Raw genomic sequence first — 23,905 nt, 5'->3', positions numbered from 1 at the left:
CGACAGTGAGTGGGTGGGTGGGTGTGTGGGCCCGGGCCCCGACAGTGAGTGGGCGGCTGGGCCCCTCTGATTTTCCAGGGCCCCGGCACTTGCCCGGGTACGCCGGCTGCTGATGCCGGCCCTGCAAGGAGGGAGAAATGGTGCAGGCAGGAAGGGATGGTGCAAGGAGGGAGGGTTCGTACAGGGAGGCAGGGATGGGGCAAACATGGAGGGATGGTGTAGGCAGGAAGGGAGGGATGGTGTAGGCAGGAAAGGAGCGATGGTGCAGGCAGGGAGGGATGATGCAAGGAGGGAGGGATGGTACAGGGAGGGAGGGATGGTGCAGGCAGGGAGCGATGGTGCAGGCAGGGAGGGAACGATGGTGCAGGGAGGGATGGCGTACGCACAAAGCAGTTCTGCACACACGACACTTCCTCGCTTTTCTTCCCCCGGTATATCGAGCGGTGGGAAGGAAGGGTCCCCGCAGACCCAGACAATATATATCTCACCACTGGAGCCAGTGACGGCATCGCGGTAAGTTCTGCGGATGTAGATGGATTCGGGACCATGTATATGATGTGGTATAAGGATCTCCTGCTGGTTCAGCTTCTCCCCTGGAGGTCCACGTGGGTCTCCGCTGATGTGACCTGTCTGCAGTCAGTGCTACCCCCTTGTCCTCGGCTGTGATCTGACTATATGTCTGCAGTCAGTGCTTCCCCTGCTCCTCAGCTGTGATCTGACTATATGTGCGCAGTGAGTGCTTCCCCTGCTCCTCAGCTGTGATCTGACTATATGTCCACAGTCAGTGCTGTCCCCTGCTCCTCAGCTGTGATCTGACTATATGTCCACAGTCAGTGCTGCCCCCTGCTCCTCAGCTGTGATCTGACTATATGACAGTCCCCTTTGTCCTCGGCTGTGATTTGACCATATGTCCGCAGTCAGTGCTCTTCAGCTGTGATCTGATTATATGTCCGCAGTCAGTGCTACCCCCTGCTCCTTCGCTGTGATCTCATTATATGTCTACAGTCAGTGCTGCCCCCTGATCCTCGATTGTGATCTGACTATATGTCTGCAGTCAGTGCTGCCCCCTGGCTCCTCAGCGGTGATCTGACTATATGTCCACAGTCAGTGCTGCCCCCTGCTCCTCAGCTGTGATCTCACTATATGTCTGCAGTCAGTGCTGCCCCCTGCTCCTCAGCTGTGATCTGACTATATGTCCACAGTCAGTGCTGTCCCCTGCTCCTCAGCTGTGATCTGACTATATGTCCACAGTCAGTGCTGCCCCCTGCTCCTCAGCTGTGATCTTACTGTACGTCCGCAGTCAGTGCTGCCCCCTGCTCCTCAGCTGTGATCTGACTATATGTCCACATTCAGTGTTGACCCCTTGTCCTCGGCTGTGATCTGACTATATGTCTGCAGTCAGTGCTGCCCCCTGCTCCTCGGCTGTGATCTGACTATATGTCCACAGTCAGTGCTGCCCCCTGCTCCTCAGCTGTGATCTGACTATATGTCTGCAGTCAGTGCTGTCCCCTGCTCCTCAGCTGTGATCTGACTATTTGTCCACAGTCAGTGCTATCCCCTGCTCCTCAGCTGTGATCTCACTATATGTCCACAGTCAGTGCTGTCCCCTGCTCCTCAGCTGTGATCTGACTATATGTTCACAGTCAGTGCTGTCCCCTGCTCCTCAGCTGTGATCTGACTATATGTCCGCAGTCAGTGCTGCCCCCTGCTCCTCGGCTGTGATCTGACTATATGTCCACAGTCAGTGCTGCCCCCTGCTCCTCAGCTGTGATCTGACTATATGTCTGCAGTCAGTGCTGTCCCCTGCTCCTCAGCTGTGATCTGACTATTTGTCCACAGTCAGTGCTGTCCCCTGCTCCTCAGCTGTGATCTCACTATATGTCCACAGTCAGTGCTGTCCCCTGCTCCTCAGCTGTGATCTCACTATATGTCCACAGTCAGTGCTGTCCCCTGCTCCTCAGCTGTGATCTGACTATATGTTCACAGTCAGTGCTGCTCCTCGGCTGTGATCTGACTATATGTCCGCAGTCAGTGCTGCCCCCTGCTCCTCAGCTGTGATCTGACTATATGTTCACAGTCAGTGCTGCCCCCTTGTCCTCGGCTGTGATCTGACTATATGTCCGCAGTCAGTGCTGCCACCTGCTCCTCGGCTGTGATCTCACTATATGTCCACAGTCAGTGCTGCCCCTGCTCCTCAGCTGTGATCTGACTATGTGTCCACAGTCAGTGCTGCCCCCTGCTCCTCAGCTGTGATCTGACTATATATCCACAGTCAGTGCTGCCCCCTGCTCCTCAGCTGTGATCTGACTATATGTCCACAGTCAGTGCTGCCCCCTGCTCCTCAGCTGTGATCTGACTATATGTCCACAGTCAGTGCTGTCCCCTGCTCCTCAGCTGTGATCTGACTATGTGTCCACAGTCAGTGCTGCCCCCTGCTCCTCAGCTGTGATCTGACTATATGTCCGCAGTCAGTGCTGCCCCCTGCTCCTCAGCTGTGATCTGACTATATGTCTGCAGTCAGTGCTGCCCCCTGCTCCTCAGCTGAGATCTTACTATATATCCGCAGTCAGTGCTGCCCCCTGCTCCTCAGCTGTGATCTGACTATATGTCCGAAGTCAGTGCTGCCCCCTGCTCCTCAGCTTTGATTTTATTATATATATCCGCAGTCAGTGCTGCCCCCTGCTCCTCAGCTGTGATCTGACTATATGTCCACAGTCAGTGCTGTCCCCTGCTCCTCAGCTGTGATCTGACTTTGTGTCCACAGTCAGTGCTGCCCCCTGCTCCTCAGCTGTGATCTGACTATATGTCTGAAGTCAGTGCTGCCCCCTGCTCCTCAGCTGTGATCTGACTATATGTCTGCAGTCAGTGCTGCCCCCTGCTCCTCGGCTGTGATCTCACTATATGTCCGCAGTCAGTGCTGCCCCCTGCTCCTCAGCTGTGATCTGACTATATATCCACAGTCAGTGCTTCCCCCTGCTCCTCAGCTGTGATCTCACTATATGTCCACAATCAGTGCTGCCCCCTGCTCCTCGGCTTTGATCTGACTATATGTCCACAGTCAGTGCTGCCCCCTGCTCCTCGGCTGTGATCTCACTATATGTCCACAGTCAGTGCTGCCCCCTGCTCCTCGGCTGTGATCTCACTATATGTCCACAGTCAGTGCTGCCCCCTGCTCCTCGGCTGTGATCTCACTATATGTCCACAGTCAGTGCTGTCCCCTGCTCCTCGGCTGTGATCTGACTATATGTCCACAGTCAGTGCTGCCCCCTGCTCCTCAGCTCTGATCTCACTATATGTCCACAGTCAGTGCTGCCCCGTGCTCCTCAGCTGTGATCTCACTATATGTCCACAGTCAGTGCTGCCCCCTGCTCCTCGGCTGTGATCTCACTATATGTCCACAGTCAGTGCTGCCCCCTGCTCCTCAGCTGTGATCTCACTATATGTCCACAATCAGTGCTGCCCCTGCTCCTCGGCTTTGATCTGACTATATGTCCGCAGTCAGTGCTGTCCCCTGCTCCTCAGCTGTGATCTCACTATATGTCCACAGTCAGTGCTGCCCCCTGATCCTCAGCTGTGATCTGACTATATGTCCACAGTCAGTGCTGCCCCCTGCTCCTCAGCTGTGATCTCACTATATGTCCACAGTCAGTGCTGCCCCTGCTCCTCGGCTTTGATCTGACTATATGTCCGCAATCAGTGCTGCCCCCTGATCCTCAGCTGTGATCTGACTATATGTCCACAGTCAGTGCTGCCCCCTGCTCCTCAGCTGTGATCTGACTATATGTCCACAGTCAGTGCTGCCCCCTGCTCCTCAGCTGTGATCTGACTATATGTCCACAGTCAGTGCTGCCCCCTGCTCCTCAGCTGTGATCTGACTATATGTCCACAGTCAGTGCTGCCCCCTGCTCCTCAGCTGTGATCTGGCTATATGTCCACAGTCAGTGCTGTCCCCTGCTCCTCAGCTGTGATCTGACTATATGTCCGCAGTCAGTGCTGCCCCCTGCTCCTCAGCTGTGATCTGACTATATGTCCACAGTCAGTGCTGTCCCCTGCTCCTCAGCTGTGATCTGACTATATGTCTGCAGTCAGTGCTGCCCCCTGCTCCTCAGCTGTGATCTGACTATATGTCCGCAGTCAGTGCTGCCCCTGCTCCTCAGCTGTGATCTCACTATATGTCCGCAGTCAGTGCTGCCCCCTGCTCCTCGGCTGTGATCTCACTATATGTCCGCAGTCAGTGCTGCCCCCTGCTCCTCAGCTGTGATCTGACTATATGTCCGCAGTCAGTGCTGCCCCTGCTCCTCAGCTGTGATCTCACTATATGTCTGCAGTCAGTGCTGCCCCCTGCTCCTCGGCTGTGATCTCACTATATGTCCGCAGTCAGTGCTGCCCCCTGCTCCTCAGCTGTGATCTGACTATATGTCCACAGTCAGTGCTGTCCCCTGCTCCTCGGCTGTGATCTGACTATATGTCCACAGTCAGTGCTGCCCCCTGCTCCTCAGCTGTGATCTCACTATATGTCCACAGTCAGTGCTGCCCCCTGCTCCTCGGCTGTGATCTCACTATATGTCCACAGTCAGTGCTGTCCCCTGCTCCTCGGCTGTGATCTCACTATATGTCCACAGTCAGTGCTGTCCCCTGCTCCTCAGCTGTGATCTGACTATATGTCCACAGTCAGTGCTGCCCCCTGCTCCTCAGCTGTGATCTCACTATATGTCCACAATCAGTGCTGCCCCTGCTCCTCGGCTTTGATCTGACTATTTGTCCGCAGTCAGTGCTGTCCCCTGCTCCTCAGCTGTGATCTCACTATATGTCCACAGTCAGTGCTGCCCCCTGCTCCTCAGCTGTGATCTGACTATATATCCGCAGTCAGTGTTGCCCCCTGATCCTCAGCTGTGATCTGACTATATGTCCACAGTCAGTGCTGCCCCCTGCTCCTCAGCTGTGATCTCACTATATGTCCACAGTCAGTGCTGCCCCTGCTCCTCGGCTTTGATCTGACTATATGTCCGCAATCAGTGCTGCCCCCTGATCCTCAGCTGTGATCTGACTATATGTCCACAGTCAGTGCTGCCCCCTGCTCCTCAGCTGTGATCTGACTATATGTCTGCAGTCAGTGCTGCCCCCTGCTCCTCAGCTGTGATCTGACTATATGTCCACAGTCAGTGCTGCCCCCTGCTCCTCAGCTGTGATCTGACTATATGTCCACAGTCAGTGCTGTCCCCTGCTCCTCAGCTGTGATCTGACTATATGTCCACAGTCAGTGCTGCCCCCTGCTCCTCAGCTGTGATCTGACTATATGTCCACAGTCAGTGCTGTCCCCTGCTCCTCAGCTGTGATCTGACTATATGTCCGCAGTCAGTGCTGCCCCCTGCTCCTCAGCTGTGATCTGACTATATGTCCACAGTCAGTGCTGTCCCCTGCTCCTCAGCTGTGATCTGACTATATGTCCACAGTCAGTGCTGCCCCCTGCTCCTCAGCTGTGATCTGACTATATGTCCACAGTCAGTGCTGTCCCCTGCTCCTCAGCTGTGATCTGACTATATGTCCACAGTCAGTGCTGCCCCCTGCTCCTCAGCTGTGATCTGACTATATGTCCGCAGTCAGTGCTGCCCCCTGCTCCTCAGCTGTGATCTGACTATATGTCCGCAGTCAGTGCTGCCCCTGCTCCTCAGCTGTGATCTGACTATATGTCCACAGTCAGTGCTGCCCCCTGCTCCTCAGCTGTGATCTGACTATATGTCCACAGTCAGTGCTGCCCCCTGCTCCTCAGCTGTGATCTGACTATATGTCCACAGTCAGTGCTGCCCCCTGCTCCTCAGCTGTGATCTGACTATATGTCCGCAGTCAGTGCTGCCCCCTGCTCCTCAGCTGTGATCTGACTATATGTCCGCAGTCAGTGCTGCCCCTGCTCCTCAGCTGTGATCTGACTATATGTCCACAGTCAGTGCTGCCCCCTGCTCCTCAGCTGTGATCCGACTATATGTCCACAGTCAGTGCTGCCCCCTGCTCCTCAGCTGTGATCTGACTATATATCCACAGTCAGTGCTGCCCCCTGCTCCTCAGCTGTGATCTGACTATATGTCCACAGTCAGTGCTGCCCCCTGCTCCTCAGCTGTGATCTGACTATATGTCCACAGTCAGTGCTGCCCCCTGCTCCTCAGCTGTGATCTGACTATATATCCACAGTCAGTGCTGCCCCCTGCTCCTCAGCTGTGATCTGACTATATGTCCACAGTCAGTGCTGCCCCCTGCTCCTCAGCTGTGATCTGACTATATGTCTGCAGTGAGTGCTGCCCCTGCTCCTCAGCTGTGATCTGACTATATGTCCGCAGTCAGTGCTGCCCCCTGCTCCTCAGCTGTGATCTCACTATATGTCCACAGTCAGTGCTGCCCCCTGCTCCTCAGCTGTGATCTGACTATATGTCCACAGTCAGTGCTGTCCACTGCTCCTCAGCTGTGATCTGACTATATGTCCGCAGTCAGTGCTGCCCCCTGCTCCTCAGCTGTGATCTGACTATATGTCCACAGTCAGTGCTGCCCCCTTGTCCTCAGCTGTGATCTGACTATATGTCCACAGTCAGTGCTGCCCCCTGCTCCTCAGCTGTGATCTGACTATTTGTCCACAGTCAGTGCTGTCCCCTGCTCCTCAGCTGTGATCTGACTATATGTCCACAGTCAGTGCTGCCCCCTGCTCCTCAGCTGTGATCTGACTATTTGTCCACAGTCAGTGCTGTCCCCTGCTCCTCAGCTGTGATCCGACTATAAGTCCACAGTCAGTGCTGCCCCCTGCTCCTCAGCTGTGATCTGACTATATGTCCACAGTCAGTGCTGTCCCCTGCTCCTCGGCTGTGATCTGACTATATGTCCACAGTCAGTGCTGTCCCCTGCTCCTCAGCTGTGATCTCACTATATGTCCACAGTCAGTGCTGCCCCCTGCTCCTCGGCTGTGATCTGACTATATGTCCACAGTCAGTGCTGCCCCCTGCTCCTCAGCTGTGATCTCACTATATGTCCACAGTCAGTGCTGTCCCCTGCTCCTCAGCTGTGATCTGACTATATGTCTGTGACGCGCCCCCTGGGACATATTCCGTTTTGAGGGGAATACCCGGCACCGGATCAGATGGGGGGGGGGTTGTAGTCTCCGAGCGGCTGTGACCCGGTCCCGTGCCCAGGGCGTCAAGCTCAGGGTTATGTGGCAGTCTTTACTGATGTTATTAAAGTTCGTTGTGTCGACTACGCCACCCGTTGTGATGCGGTCACTGTGGCCGCCGCTGCTGCAGGGTCCGCTGAGGCTGATGGTGAATGCGCAGCTTGGTGGGATAACCCCCAACGGGAGGGGTATAGCCTCAGAGGGGACAGGCGCAGAGGATGGGGGTTGTGGTGGTGCGGTGCAGCCGGTAATGATGACAGACTCGGGTAGTGCAGTTAAGGGTCTTTACTTACTGCAGATGTTCCTGGTCACTCTAGCTCCAAGTGACCTCCCGAGCCGTGCTGCGTCCACCAGGTCCTGGATCCGGCCAACCCCCAAACAAGTCCGGAGCGTGGCCCTGAGCTCTCCCTCTGTCCTTCCTTCAGCCGTCCCCACCAGTGATTCACCTAAATCCAGCTCCCTCGGGCCTTCTGTTGGGCAACCTTTGGCCTCAGGTTCCCTGACCCTCCATGTGGTGTGCCTTCAGGGTGAATGTAGTGGGTGACCGTGACAGACTCTGCCCACGGTCTCCGGTCTCTGGCTGGGGAATGTCTTTACCCCCACCAGCTTGGGTTCCGGTACCCTTCTGCTGACTCCTCACCCGGTGTTCTTATTTGGGTTCTTGGGTCCCTTCTTTGTCCCCCTCTGGGTCTCCTTCTTTACTCCACTCTCTCTCCAGGGCTGTTGTTTCTTTCTGCAGGCTTGTCCTCTGCATCTGACTTACTCTCTGCGTCTGACCCTGATTCTAGTTGGTGCCCACCTTATATATCCCTCTATGTGTGAGCTCAGGTGACCAGCACCCAATGAGCTCCTACCACTACCCAGACTGCTCCCCCTATCTGCCCCTACACTACATGGGATGTTCCTCCCCCCTCCCACTCCAGCCAGGAACAGGCTCGGTCGCACCTGCACATTTCTAAGTGGGAGTGCCGTCGGCCTGCTCCTCTGGAATGGGATGTATGTAGTGCATGCAGTCTATCTGAGCTCAGTTCCACACTCCATCCTTACCCGGGAGTGGAATATCACACCTCTGGGTTGAGGTGCAATACCCCTGTAGCAGCCGAATCCTCAGGGTGCTACATTCCCCCCTGGTAAATCACAGCACGTCCTCGGGCTGCAAAGACAAAAACACCAAACATACAAATTTTTATAAACATATAAAACATATAAAATATTATATATATATAAACTTTTTCATATAAACATCATCATAACATTCTCGTCGTCTCTTTCTTTCTTCCTCCTCTGGTCACCGTGCAACTCGTGACCAGGTAAAGTGCGACAGTCTTTTGAAAAGCAGTTTCTCATAAAACCAGTAGGGGGCGCCTTAGGAAGCGCAACTATGTACAGGGAAGTTTTGGCCGTTCTCAGTCCCCGGCCAGGTAAGGGAAAGGGATGGCTGCTCACAGTCCTCAGCCTGGTTTGGGTAAGGGACACACGGGTTAAACTGTTCACTGGTCCCAACGGGGACTAAACGTTAAAGCAGCCACGGTTTCTTGTGTACCCCGACGGGTAACTATATACAGTTTTTCTTTACTACTGTTCTTAATCGTAGTACCTCCTAGCCTTGAACCCGTCCGGGTCTTCTGGCTCTTCCTCCCTACACCGCAACTCCTCCTCTGTCAGGCGATGCACGTGGAGGGCGTAAGGTCCCTTGGCACACTTGTGCCGGGTGAACGTTACCTCGTCACCGACGTAGAGGTCACGGCCTTTGTGACCCTCTGGCAGGTGAGACTCGACATCCCGTCGGGTAACGAAGACGTCACCCATGGTGTTCTGGTCCTTTATGAAGCCCCACCCATGCTGCGCATTAAACTTTATTACCGTCCCGATGGTACGGGGACGATCTGCTGCACGGGGGTCCCTTCTGGTCCGGCTCTTTTGCTCCGCGCTGCGGGTCCGGGCCCATTGCTCTCTGGCCCGTCTCTCCTCCCGCTCTCTCTTGAACTCTGCCAGCTGTTGACGGCAACACTCGGTACGCTCTGCTGCAGCTGCCCGAGTCTCTCCGGTGAACCCCATCACATCTTCTCCCGTGGGGTCCCACACGAACTGGGCTTCCTCGAGTGGAGGCGAGACCCGAGTCACGGGCTTTGGAGCCGGGATCAGGGGCTCACACAAGGGCCCTAGTCTTTGCTGCCGCTCTAGCTCAGGGTACCCTTCGGGCCAGATGAAGGGCCGCCCGTCCGGCCATGTGAGCTGGCCGAAGAGGTCCTCCCCCAGGTGCGGCACCCTTGGTATTACGGGCGCGGGCGCGGTGGTGATGGCGCCCGGGTTGCCCAGGCCTTGCGGCCAGGCCTGGGGCACCTGGAAGGTGAAGGGCACCGTTAGGACGGCGGCGCCCTGGGTTACCTGGCCTTGCGACCAGGCCGGAGGCTCCGCGGAGGTAGATGGCTCTGCTTTGGATGCGGCGCCCGGAAACGCTAGGCCCTGTGACCAGGCCGGAGGCTCTTCTTCCTGCGCCACGCTCCGGGTCACGACGCGTGACGTCACTGGGGTCGCGACGGCGGCTTCCGGTCGGGGCCTAGTCGGTGGCGGTGTCATGGCGGTCTCGGGTACGGCAGGGGGACTTTCGGGCTCTGCGACGGGGAGCTGGGGCAGGTGGGTGGTCTTCCGGTATGGGGTATAGGCGTCCCCCTTACCTGCTGCCATGCGTCTCGCTCCCTCTTCTGCGCCGTCTCCGGCCTTGGGTCCTCCCGCGTCATCCGCAGAGGTAGTCGGTGTCTTCTTCCAAGGGAGCGGGTTCCGTGGGCGGATTCCAGCTTGCTGGGCCATCTCCCGGCCCCACTCCGCCAGGATCTCCCTCTGCACTCGGGCCATCCTTCCCGCGAGGCCCTCCAGGGCACTCCGCGCGCACTCCCGATCTCGGGGAAGCTGCGCCAGGATCTCCGCTAAGCCTAGCGGGGTTGTTGACTCTAGCAGGCTCCTGACCATCGGGTCGGTGCTGCTCTGCTCTTCTTCCGGCAGGCTCCTGGCCAGCGGGCCGGTGCTGCTCTGCTCTCCTCCTTCTTCCTTCTGCAGGCTCCTGGCCAGCGGGCCGGTGCTGCTCTGCTGCCGCTCCATTCCCGGGTCTACTCTTTCTCTCCTCGACTCCGGGTGCTCTTGCTCTGGACACCTTGCCTCCGGGTGCGCTCGTTCTAGACTGCTCCAAGCGACACCCATCTTTTCTCTTTTCTTTCGTCTCCTCCTACTTCGAGGGCGGTCCCGGGGCAACTTGGTGACTGTCAGCTCCAGGGGGAGTTCTTTCACGCTGACAGACACCTCCAGCATCACAGTCTCTGTTGGTGGGGGCGGTTTCCACTTTTGGCGCCATTTTCTGTCCCGGCCCACGATGGGAGGTGGCCTCTTGCTCTCCTTTGGCACGCCCATAATGGCGTCCGCTGCTCTTCCAAGGCGGGAAATCTGCGGTTTTGGCGGGAATCGCTTCCCAGTGGCGGGAAACTCTGCAGATGGCGGGAACAAGCTGGAAATGGCGGACAATCGGCGGGAAACGACTGGTGATGGAGTCCGATGGCGTGGACCCTCCGGAACCGGCAGGAGTCTTCTTTCTGAGGTAAACTTGCACTTTTCTTCAGGCACGCAGTACCCGGGTGTTGCGGGCACGTAATCCTGCCGACTACGCCAAAGTTGACGCGCCCCCTGGGACATATTCCGTTTTGAGGGGAATACCCGGCACCGGATCAGATGGGGGGGGGGTTGTAGTCTCCGAGCGGCTGTGACCCGGTCCCGTGCCCAGGGCGTCAAGCTCAGGGTTATGTGGCAGTCTTTACTGATGTTATTAAAGTTCGTTGTGTCGACTACGCCACCCGTTGTGATGCGGTCACTGTGGCCGCCGCTGCTGCAGGGTCCGCTGAGGCTGATGGTGAATGCGCAGCTTGGTGGGATAACCCCCAACGGGAGGGGTATAGCCTCAGAGGGGACAGGCGCAGAGGATGGGGGTTGTGGTGGTGCGGTGCAGCCGGTAATGATGACAGACTCGGGTAGTGCAGTTAAGGGTCTTTACTTACTGCAGATGTTCCTGGTCACTCTAGCTCCAAGTGACCTCCCGAGCCGTGCTGCGTCCACCAGGTCCTGGATCCGGCCAACCCCCAAACAAGTCCGGAGCGTGGCCCTGAGCTCTCCCTCTGTCCTTCCTTCAGCCGTCCCCACCAGTGATTCACCTAAATCCAGCTCCCTCGGGCCTTCTGTTGGGCAACCTTTGGCCTCAGGTTCCCTGACCCTCCATGTGGTGTGCCTTCAGGGTGAATGTAGTGGGTGACCGTGACAGACTCTGCCCACGGTCTCCGGTCTCTGGCTGGGGAATGTCTTTACCCCCACCAGCTTGGGTTCCGGTACCCTTCTGCTGACTCCTCACCCGGTGTTCTTATTTGGGTTCTTGGGTCCCTTCTTTGTCCCCCTCTGGGTCTCCTTCTTTACTCCACTCTCTCTCCAGGGCTGTTGTTTCTTTCTGCAGGCTTGTCCTCTGCATCTGACTTACTCTCTGCGTCTGACCCTGATTCTAGTTGGTGCCCACCTTATATATCCCTCTATGTGTGAGCTCAGGTGACCAGCACCCAATGAGCTCCTACCACTACCCAGACTGCTCCCCCTATCTGCCCCTACACTACATGGGATGTTCCTCCCCCCTCCCACTCCAGCCAGGAACAGGCTCGGTCGCACCTGCACATTTCTAAGTGGGAGTGCCGTCGGCCTGCTCCTCTGGAATGGGATGTATGTAGTGCATGCAGTCTATCTGAGCTCAGTTCCACACTCCATCCTTACCCGGGAGTGGAATATCACACCTCTGGGTTGAGGTGCAATACCCCTGTAGCAGCCGAATCCTCAGGGTGCTACATCTGCAGTCAGTGCTGTCCCCTGCTCCTCGGCTGTGATCTGACTATATGTCCACAGTCAGTGCTGCCCCCTGCTCCTCAGCTGTGATCTGACTATATGTCCACAGTTAGTGCTGCCCCCTGCTCCTCAGCTGTGATCTGACTATATGTCCACAGTCAGTGCTGCCCCCTGCTCCTCAACTGTGACCTGACTATATGTCCACAGTCAGTGCTGTCCCCTGCTCCTCAGCTGTGATCTCACTATATGTCCACAGTCAGTGCTGTCCCCTGCTCCTCGGCTGTGATCTGACTATATGTCTGCAGTCAGTGCTGTCCCCTGCTCCTCAGCTGTGATCTGACTATATGTCCACAGTCAGTGCTGCCCCCTGCTCCTCAGCTGTGATCTGACTATATGTCCACAGTCAGTGCTGCCCCCTGCTCCTCAGCTGTGACCTGACTATATGTCCGCAGTCAGTGCTGCCCCTGCTCCTCAGCTGTGATCTGACTATATGTCTGCAGTCAGTGCTGTCCCCTGCTCCTCAGCTGTGATCTGACTATATGTCTGCAGTCAGTGCTGCCTCCTGCTCCTCAGCTGTGATCTGACTATATGTCTGCAGTCAGTGCTGCCCCCTGCTCCTCGGCTGTGATCTGACTATATGTCCACAGTCAGTGCTGTCCCCTGCTCCTCAGCTGTGATCTGACTATATGTCCACAGTCAGTGCTGTCCCCTGCTCCTCAGCTGTGATCTGACTATATGTCCACAGTCAGTGCTGTCCCCTGCTCCTCAGCTGTGATCTGACTATATGTCCACAGTCAGTGCTGCCTCCTGCTCCTCAGCTGTGATCTGACTATATATCCGCAGTCAGTGCTGTCCCCTGCTCCTCAGCTGTGATCTGACTATATGTCCACAGTCAGTGCTGTCCCCTGCTCCTCAGCTGTGATCTGACTATATGTCCACAGTCAGTGCTGTCCCCTGCTCCTCAGCTGTGATCTGACTATATGTCCACAGTCAGTGCTGTCCCCTGCTCCTCAGCTGTGATCTGACTATATGTCCACAGTCAGTGCTGCCTCCTGCTCCTCAGCTGTGATCTGACTATATGTCCACAGTCAGTGCTGTCCCCTGCTCCTCAGCTGTGATCTGACTATATGTCCACAGTCAGTGCTGTCCCCTGCTCCTCAGCTGTGATCTGACTATATGTCCACAGTCAGTGCTGTCCCCTGCTCCTCAGCTGTGATCTGGCTATGTGTCCACAGTCAGTGCTGTCCCCTGCTCCTCAGCTGTGATCTGACTATGTGTCCACAGTCAGTGCTGCCCCCTGCTCCTCAGCTGTGATCTGACTATATGTCCACAGTCAGTGCTGTCCCCTGCTCCTCAGCTGTGATCTGACTCTGTGTCCACAGTCAGTGCTGTCCCCTGCTCCTCGGCTGTGATCTGACTATATGTCCGCAGTCAGTGCTGTCCCCTGCTCCTCAGCTGTGATCTGACTATGTGTCCACAGTCAGTGCTGCCCCCTGCTCCTCAGCTGTGATCTGACTATATGTCCACAGTCAGTGCTGCCCCCTGCTCCTCAGCTGTGATCTGACTATATGTCCGAAGTCAGTGCTGCCCCCTGCTCCTCAGCTGTGATCTGACTATATGTCTGCAGTCAGTGCTGCCCCCTGCTCCTCAGCTGAGATCTTACTATATGTCCACAGTCAGTGCTGTCCCCTGCTCCTCGGCTGTGATCTCACTATATGTCCACAGTCAGTGCTGCCCCCTGCTCCTCAGCTGTGATCTGACTGTGTGTCCACAGTCAGTGCTGTCCCCTGCTCCTCGGCTGTGATCTGACTATATGTCCACAGTCAGTGCTGTCCCCTGCTCCTCAGCTGTGATCTGACTATATGTCCACAGTCAGTGCTGTCCCCTGCTCCTCGGCTGTGATCTGACTCTGTGTCCACAGTCAGTGTTGCCTCCTGCTCCTCAGCTGTGATCTCACTATATGTCCACAGTCAGTGCTCTCCCCTGCTCCTCGGCTGTGATCTGACTATATGTCCACAGTCAGTGCTGCCCCCTGCTCCTCAGCTGTGATCTGACTATGTGTCCACAGTCAGTGCTGCCTCCTGCTCCTCAGCTGTGATCTCACTATATGTCCACAGTCAGTGCTGTCCCCTGCTCCTCGGCTGTGATCTGTCTATATGTGTGCAGTCAGTGCTGTCCCCTGCTCCTCGGCTGTGATCTGACTATGTGTCCACAGTCAGTGCTTTCCCCTGCTCCTCGGCTGTGATCTGACTATGTGACAACAGTCAGTGCTGTCCCCTGCTCCTCGGCTGTGATCTGACTATATGTCCGCAGTCAGTGCTGTCCCCTGCTCCTCAGCTGTGATCTGACTATGTGTCCACAGTCAGTGCTGCCCCCTGCTCCTCAGCTGTGATCTGACTATGTGTCCACAGTCAATGCTGTCCCCTGCTCCTCGGCTGTGATCTGACTATGTGTCCACAGTCAGTGCTGTCCCCTGCTCCTCGGTTGTGATCTGACTATGTGTCCACAGTCAGTTCTGTCACCTGCTCCTCGGCTGTGATCTGACTATATGTCCACAGTCAGTGCTGTCCCCTGCTCCTCAGCTCTGATCTGACTATGTGTCCACAGTCAGTGCTGCCCCCTGCTCCTCAGCTGTGATCTGACAATGTGTCCACAGTCAGTGCTGTCCCCTGCTCCTCGGCTGTGATCTGACTATGTGTCCACAGTCAGTGCTGCCCCCAGCTCCTCGGCTGTGATCTGACTATGTGTCCACAGTCAGTGCTGTCCCCTGCTCCTCGGCTGTGATCTGACTATATGTCCGCAGTCAGTGCTGCCCCCTGCTCCTCAGCTGTGATCTGACTATGTGTCCACAGTCAGTGCTGTCCCCTGCTCCTCAGCTGTGATCTGACTATGTGTCCACAGTCAGTGCTGCCCCTGCTCCTCGGCTGTGATCTGACTATATGTCTGCAGTCAGTGCTGTCCCCTGCTCCTCAGCTGTGATCTGACTATATGTCCACAGTCAGTGCTGCCCCCTGCTCCTCAGCTGTGATCTGACTATATATCCACAGTCAGTGCTGCCCCCTGCTCCTCAGCTGTGATCTGACTATGTGTCAACAGTCAGTGCTGCCCCCTGCTCCTCAGCTGTGATCTGACTATATGTCCGAAGTCAGTGCTGCCCCCTGCTCCTCAGCTGTGATCTGACTATATGTCTGCAGTCAGTGCTGCCCCCTGCTCCTCAGCTGTGATCTCACTATATGTCCACAGTCAGTGCTGTCCCCTGCTCCTCGGCTGTGATCTGACTATATGTCCACAGTCAGTGCTGCCCCCTGCTCCTCAGCTGTGATCTGACTATATGTCCACAGTCAGTGCTGCCCCCTGCTCCTCAGCTGTGATCTGACTATATGACCACAGTCAGTGCTGCCCCCTGCTCCTCAGCTGTGATCTGACTATATGTCCGAAGTCAGTGCTGCCCCCTGCTCCTCAGCTGTGATCTGACTATATGTCCGAAGTCAGTGCTGCCCCCTGCTCCTCAGATGTGATCTGACTATATGTCTGCAGTCAGTGCTGCCCCCTGCTCCTCAGATGAGATCTTACTATATGTCCACAGTCAGTGCTGTCCCTGCTCCTCAGATGAGATCTTACTATATGTCCACAGTCAGTGCTGTGCCCTGCTCCTCGGCTGTGATCTCACTATATGTCCACAGTCAGTGCTGCCCCCTGCTCCTCAGCTGTGATCTGACTATATGTCCACAGTCAGTGCTCTCCCCTGCTCCTCAGCTGTGATCTGACTATATATCCGCAGTCAGTGCTGTCCCCTGCTCCTCAGCTGTGATCTGACTATATGTCCACAGTCAGTGCTGCCCCTGCTCCTCAGCTGTGATCTGACTATATATCCGCAGTCAGTGCTGTCCCCTGCTCCTCAGCTGTGATCTGACTATATGTCCCCAGTCAGTGCTGCCCCCTGCTCCTCAGCTGTGATCTGACTATATGTCCACAGTCAGTGCTGCCCCCTGCTCCTCAGCTGTGATCTCACTATATGTCCACAGTCAGTGCTGCCCCCTGCTCCTCAGCTGTGATCTCACTATATGTCCACAGTCAGTGCTGTCCCCTGCTCCTCAGCTGTGATCTGACTATATGTCCACAGTCATTACTGTCCCCTGCTCCTCAGCTGTGATCTGACTATATGTCCACAGTCAGTGCTGTCCCCTGCTCCTCAGCTGTGATCTGACTATATGTCCACAGTCAGTGCTGTCCCCTGCTCCTCAGCTGTGATCTGACTATGTGTCCACAGTCAGTGCTGTCCCCTGCTCCTCAGCTGTGATCTGACTATGTGTCCACAGTCAGTGCTGCCCCCTGCTCCTCAGCTGTGATCTGACTATATGTCCACAGTCAGTGTTGTCCCCTGCTCCTCAGCTGTGATCTGACTCTGTGTCCACAGTCAGTGCTGTCCCCTGCTCCTCGGCTGTGATCTGACTATATGTCCACAGTCAGTGCTGTCCCCTGCTCCTCAGCTGTGATCTGACTATGTGTCCACAGTCAGTGCTGCCCCCTGCTCCTCAGCTGTGATCTGACTATATGTCCACAGTCAGTGCTGTCCCCTGTTCCTCAGCTGTGATCTGACTCTGTGTCCACAGTCAGTGCTGTCCCCTGCTCCTCGGCTGTGATCTGACTATATGTCCGCAGTCAGTGCTGTCCCCTGCTCCTCAGCTGTGATCTGACTATGTGTCCACAGTCAGTGCTGCCCCCTGCTCCTCAGCTGTGATCTGACTATGTGTCCACAGTCAGTGCTGCCCCCTGCTCCTCAGCTGTGATCTGACTATATGTCCGAAGTCAGTGCTGCCCCCTGCTCCTCAGCTGTGATCTGACTATATGTCCACAGTCAGTGCTGCCCCCTGCTCCTCAGCTGTGATCTGACTATGTGTCCACAGTCAGTGCTGTCCCCTGCTCCTCGGCTGTGATCTGACTATATGTCCACAGTCAGTGCTGCCCCCTGCTCCTCAGCTGTGATCTGACTATATGTCCACAGTCAGTGCTGCCCCCTACTCCTCAGCTGTGATCTGACTATATGTCCACAGTCAGTGCTGCCCCCTGCTCCTCAGCTGTGATCTGACTATATATCCACAGTCAGTGCTGCCCCCTGCTCCTCAGCTGTGATCTGACTATGTGTCAACAGTCAGTGCTGCCCCCTGCTCCTCAGCTGTGATCTCACTATATGTCCACAGTCAGTGCTGCCCCCTGCTCCTCAGCTGTGATCTGACTATATATCCACAGTCAGTGCTGCCCCCTGCTCCTCAGCTGTGATCTGACTATGTGTCAACAGTCAGTGCTGCCCCCTGCTCCTCAGCTTTGATCTGACTATATGTCCACAGTCAGTGCTGCCCCCTACTCCTCAGCTGTGATCTGACTATATATCCACGGTCAGTGCTGCCCCCTGCTCCTCAGCTGTGATCTGACTATGTGTCAACAGTCAGTGCTGCCCCCTGCTCCTCAGCTGTGATCTGACTATATGTCCACAGTCAGTGCTGCCCCCTGCTCCTCAGCTGTGATCTGACTATATGTCCGAAGTCAGTGCTGCCCCCTGCTCCTCAGCTGTGATCTGACTATATGTCTGCAGTCAGTGCTGCCCCCTGCTCCTCAGCTGTGATCTCACTATATGTCCACAGTCAGTGCTGTCCCCTGCTCCTCGTCTGTGATCTAACTATATGTCCACAGTCAGTGCTGCCCCCTGCTCCTCAGCTGTGATCTGACTATGTGTCCACAGTCAGTGCTGCCTCCTGCTCCTCAGCTGTGATCTCACTATATGTCCACAGTCAGTGCTGTCCCCTGCTCCTCGGCTGTGATCTGTCTATATGTCTGCAGTCAGTGCTGTCCCCTGCTCCTCGGCTGTGATCTGACTATGTGTCCACAGTCAGTGCTTTCCCCTGCTCCTCGGCTGTGATCTGACTATGTGACAACAGTCAGTGCTGTCCCCTGCTCCTCGGCTGTGATCTGACTATATGTCCGCAGTCAGTGCTGTCCCCTGCTCCTCAGCTGTGATCTGACTATGTGTCCACAGTCAGTGCTGCCCCCTGCTCCTCAGCTGTGATCTGACTATGTGTCCACAGTCAATGCTGTCCCCTGCTCCTCGGCTGTGATCTGACTATGTGTCCACAGTCAGTGCTGTCCCCTGCTCCTCGGCTGTGATCTGACTATGTGTTCACAGTCAGTTCTGTCACCTGCTCCTCGGCTGTGATCTGACTATATGTCCACAGTCAGTGCTGTCCCCTGCTCCTCAGCTCTGATCTGACTATGTGTCCACAGTCAGTGCTGCCCCCTGCTCCTCAGCTGTGATCTGACTATGTGTCCACAGTCAGTGCTGTCCCCTGCTCCTCGGCTGTGATCTGACTATGTGTCCACAGTCAGTGCTGCCCCCAGCTCCTCGGCTGTGATCTGACTATGTGTCCACAGTCAGTGCTGTCCCCTGCTCCTCGGCTGTGATCTGACTATATGTCCGCAGTCAGTGCTGCCCCCTGCTCCTCAGCTGTGATCTGACTATGTGTCCACAGTCAGTGCTGTCCCCTGCTCCTCAGCTGTGATCTATGTGTCCACAGTCAGTGCTGCCCCTGCTCCTCGGCTGTGATCTGACTATATGTCTGCAGTCAGTGCTGTCCCCTGCTCCTCAGCTGTGATCTGACTATATGTCCACAGTCAGTGCTGCCCCCTGCTCCTCAGCTGTGATCTGACTATATATCCACAGTCAGTGCTGCCCCCTGCTCCTCAGCTGTGATCTGACTATGTGTCAACAGTCAGTGCTGCCCCCTGCTCCTCAGCTGTGATCTGACTATATGTCCGAAGTCAGTGCTGCCCCCTGCTCCTCAGCTGTGATCTGACTATATGTCTGCAGTCAGTGCTGCCCCCTGCTCCTCAGCTGTGATCTCACTATATGTCCACAGTCAGTGCTGTCCCCTGCTCCTCGGCTGTGATCTGACTATATGTCCACAGTCAGTGCTGCCCCCTGCTCCTCAGCTGTGATCTGACTATATGTCCACAGTCAGTGCTGCCCCCTGCTCCTCAGCTGTGATCTGACTATATGACCACAGTCAGTGCTGCCCCCTGCTCCTCAGCTGTGATCTGACTATATGTCCGAAGTCAGTGCTGCCCCCTGCTCCTCAGCTGTGATCTGACTATATGTCCGAAGTCAGTGCTGCCCCCTGCTCCTCAGATGTGATCTGACTATATGTCTGCAGTCAGTGCTGCCCCCTGCTCCTCAGATGAGATCTTACTATATGTCCACAGTCAGTGCTGTACCTGCTCCTCAGATGAGATCTTACTATATGTCCACAGTCAGTGCTGTCCCCTGCTCCTCGGCTGTGATCTCACTATATGTCCACAGTCAGTGCTGCCCCCTGCTCCTCAGCTGTGATCTGACTATATGTCCACAGTCAGTGCTCTCCCCTGCTCCTCAGCTGTGATCTGACTATATATCCGCAGTCAGTGCTGTCCCCTGCTCCTCAGCTGTGATCTGACTATATGTCCACAGTCAGTGCTGCCCCTGCTCCTCAGCTGTGATCTGACTATATATCCGCAGTCAGTGCTGTCCCCTGCTCCTCAGCTGTGATCTGACTATATGTCCCCAGTCAGTGCTGCCCCCTGCTCCTCAGCTGTGATCTGACTATATGTCCACAGTCAGTGCTGCCCCCTGCTCCTCAGCTGTGATCTCACTATATCTCCACAGTCAGTGCTGCCCCCTGCTCCTCAGCTGTGATCTCACTATATGTCCACAGTCAGTGCTGTCCCCTGCTCCTCAGCTGTGATCTGACTATATGTCCACAGTCATTACTGTCCCCTGCTCCTCAGCTGTGATCTGACTATATGTCCACAGTCAGTGCTGTCCCCTGCTCCTCAGCTGTGATCTGACTATATGTCCACAGTCAGTGCTGTCCCCTGCTCCTCAGCTGTGATCTGACTATGTGTCCACAGTCAGTGCTGTCCCCTGCTCCTCAGCTGTGATCTGACTATGTGTCCACAGTCAGTGCTGCCCCCTGCTCCTCAGCTGTGATCTGACTATATGTCCACAGTCAGTGCTGTCCCCTGCTCCTCAGCTGTGATCTGACTCTGTGTCCACAGTCAGTGCTGTCCCCTGCTCCTCGGCTGTGATCTGACTATATGTCCGCAGTCAGTGCTGTCCCCTGCTCCTCAGCTGTGATCTGACTATGTGTCCACAGTCAGTGCTGCCCCCACCTCCTCAGCTGTGATCTGACTATATGTCCACAGTCAGTGCTGTCCCCTGCTCCTCAGCTGTGATCTGACTCTGTGTCCACAGTCAGTGCTGTCCCCTGCTCCTCAGCTGTGATCTGACTATGTGTCCACAGTCAGTGCTGCCCCCTGCTCCTCAGCTGTGATCTGACTATGTGTCCACAGTCAGTGCTGCCCCCTGCTCCTCAGCTGTGATCTGACTATATGTCCGAAGTCAGTGCTGCCCCCTGCTCCTCAGCTGTGATCTGACTATATGTCTGCGGTCAGTGCTGCCCCCTGCTCCTCAGCTGAGATCTTACTATATGTCCACAGTCAGTGCTGTCCCCTGCTCCTCGGCTGTGATCTGACTATATGTCCACAGTCAGTGCTGCCCCCTGCTCCTCACCTGTGATCTGACTATGTGTCCACAGTCAGTGCTGTCCCCTGCTCCTCGGCTGTGATCTGACTATATGTCCACAGTCAGTGCTGCCCCCTGCTCCTCAGCTGTGATCTGACTATATGTCCACAGTCAGTGCTGCCCCCGACTCCTCAGCTGTGATCTGACTATATGTCCACAGTCATTGCTGCCCCCTGCTCCTCAGCTGTGATCTGACTATATATCCACAGTCAGTGCTGCCCCCTGCTCCTCAGCTGTGATCTGACTATGTGTCAACAGTCAGTGCTGCCCCCTGCTCCTCAGCTGTGATCTGACTATATGTCCACAGTCAGTGCTGCCCCCTGCTCCTCAGCTGTGATCTGACTATATATCCACAGTCAGTGCTGCCCCCTGCTCCTCAGCTGTGATCTGACTATGTGTCAACAGTCAGTGCTGCCCCCTGCTCCTCAGCTGTGATCTGACTATATGTCCACAGTCAGTGCTGCCCCCTACTCCTCAGCTGTGATCTGACTATATATCCACAGTCAGTGCTGCCCCCTGCTCCTCAGCTGTGATCTGACTATGTGTCAACAGTCAGTGCTGCCCCCTGCTCCTCAGCTGTGATCTGACTATATGTCCACAGTCAGTGCTGCCCCCTGCTCCTCAGCTGTGATCTGACTATATGTCCGAAGTCAGTGCTGCCCCCTGCTCCTCAGCTGTGATCTGACTATATGTCTGCAGTCAGTGCTGCCCCCTGCTCCTCAGCTGTGATCTCACTATATGTCCACAGTCAGTGCTGTCCCCTGCTCCTCGTCTGTGATCTGACTATATGTCCACAGTCAGTGCTGCCCCCTGCTCCTCAGCTGTGATCTGACTATATGTCCACAGTCAGTGCTGCCCCCTGCTCCTCAGCTGTGATCTGACTATATGACCACAGTCAGTGCTGCCCCCTGCTCCTCAGCTGTGATCTCACTATATGTCCACAGTCAGTGCTGCCCCCTGCTCCTCAGCTGTGATCTGACTATATGTCCACAGTCAGTGCTGTCCCCTGCTCCTCAGCTGTGATCTGACTATATGTCCACAGTCAGTGCTGTCCCCTGCTCCTCAGCTGTGATCTGACTATGTGTCCACAGTCAGTGCTGTCCCCTGCTCCTCAGCTGTGATCTGACTATGTGTCCACAGTCAGTGCTGCCCCCTGCTCCTCAGCTGTGATCTGACTATGTGTCCACAGTCAGTGCTGTCCCCTGCTCCTCAGCTGTGATCTGACTATGTGTCCACAGTCAGTGCTGTCCCCTGCTCCTCGGCTGTGATCTGACTATATGTCCGCAGTCAGTGCTGTCCCCTGCTCCTCAGCTGTGATCTGACTATGTGTCCACAGTCAGTGCTGCCCCCTGCTCCTCAGCTGTGATCTGACTATGTGTCCACAGTCAGTGCTGTCCCCTGCTCCTCGGCTGTGATCTGACTATGTGTCCACAGTCAGTGCTGTCCCCTGCTCTTCGGCTGTGATCTGACTATATGTCCACAGTCAGTGCTGTCCCCTGCTCCTCAGCTGTGATCTGACTATGTGTCCACAGTCAGTGCTGTCCCCTGCTCCTCGGCTGTGATCTGACTATGTGTTCACAGTCAGTGCTGTCCCCTGCTCCTCAGCTGTGATCTGACTATGTGTCCACAGTCAGTGCTGCCCCCTGCTCCTCAGCTGTGATCTGACTATATATCCGCAGTCAGTGCTGCCCCCTGCTCCTCAGCTTTGATCTGACTATATATCCGCAGTCAGTGCTGCCCCCTGCTCCTCAGCTGTGATCTGACTATATATCCACAGTCAGTGCTGCCCCCTGCTCCTCAGCTGTGATCTGACTATGTGTCCACAGTCAGTGCTGTCCCCTGCTCCTCAGCTGTGATCTGACTATGTGTCCACAGTCAGTGCTGTCCCCTGCTCCTTGGCTGTGATCTGACTATGTGTCCACAGTCAGTGCTGCCCCCTGCTCCTCGGCTGTGATCTGACTATGTGTCCACAGTCAGTGCTGTCCCCTGCTCCTCGGCTGTGATCTGACTATATGTCCGCAGTCAGTGCTGTCCCCTGCTCCTCAGCTGTGATCTGACTATGTGTCCACAGTCAGTGCTGTCCCCTGCTCCTCAGCTGTGATCTGACTATATATCCACAGTCAGTGCTGCCCCCTGCTCCTCAGCTGTGATCTGACTATGTGTCAACAGTCAGTGCTGCCCCCTGCTCCTCAGCTGCGATCTGACTATATATCCACAGTCAGTGCTGCCCCCTGCTCCTCAGCTGTGATCTGACTATGTGTCAACAGTCAGTGCTGCCCCTTGCTCCTCGGCTGTGATCTGACTATATGTCTGCAGTCAGTGCTGTCCCCTGCTCCTCAGCTGTGATCTGACTATATGTCCACAGTCAGTGCTGCCCCCTGCTCCTCAGCTGTGATCTGACTATATGTCCACAGTCAGTGCTGCCCCCTGCTCCTCAGCTGTGATCTGACTATATATCCACAGTCAGTGCTGCCCCCTGCTCCTCAGCTGTGATCTGACTATGTGTCAACAGTCAGTGCTGCCCCCTGCTCCTCAGCTGTGATCTGACTATATGTCCGAAGTCAGTGCTGCCCCCTGCTCCTCAGCTGTGATCTGACTATATGTCTGCAGTCAGTGCTGCCCCCTGCTCCTCAGCTGTGATCTCACTATATGTCCACAGTCAGTGCTGTCCCCTGCTCCTCGGCTGTGATCTGACTATATGTCCACAGTCAGTGCTGCCCCCTGCTCCTCAGCTGTGATCTGACTATATGTCCACAGTCAGTGCTGCCCCCTGCTCCTCAGCTGTGATCTGACTATATGTCCACAGTCAGTGCTGCCCCCTACTCCTCAGCTGTGATCTGACTATATATCCACAGTCAGTGCTGCCCCCTGCTCCTCAGCTGTGATCTGACTATGTGTCAACAGTCAGTGCTGCCCCCTGCTCCTCAGCTGTGATCTGACTATATTTCCACAGTCAGTGCTGCCCCCTGCTCCTCAGCTGTGATCTGACTATATGTCCGAAGTCAGTGCTGCCCCCTGCTCCTCAACTGTGATCTGACTATATGTCTGCAGTCAGTGCTGCCCCCTGCTCCTCAGCTGTGATCTCACTATATGTCCACAGTCAGTGCTGTCCCCTGCTCCTCGTCTGTGATCTGACTATATGTCCACAGTCAGTGCTGCCCCCTGCTCCTCAGCTGTGATCTGACTATATGTCCACAGTCAGTGCTGTCCCCTGCTCCTCAGCTGTGATCTGACTATATGACCACAGTCAGTGCTGCCCCCTGCTCCTCAGCTGTGAT

General features: G+C 55.8%; 1 pseudogene; it reads left to right on the top strand.

The window, feature by feature from the left end:
* The first annotated feature begins 297 nt into the window (after nt 1–297).
* LOC141175921 (alanine aminotransferase 2-like) overlaps nt 298–23,905 on the top strand; it is a 104,829-nt pseudogene continuing 81,221 nt past the window's right edge.

This window comes from Phyllobates terribilis, unplaced genomic scaffold (assembly GCF_046119375.1).
Source record: "Phyllobates terribilis strain yellow unplaced genomic scaffold, ASM4611937v1 Scaffold_14__1_contigs__length_39327217, whole genome shotgun sequence".
NCBI lineage: Eukaryota > Metazoa > Chordata > Amphibia > Anura > Dendrobatidae > Phyllobates > Phyllobates terribilis.
Note: the sequence above shows the minus strand (reverse complement) of the source record. Positions and strands in the feature narration are given on the sequence as shown.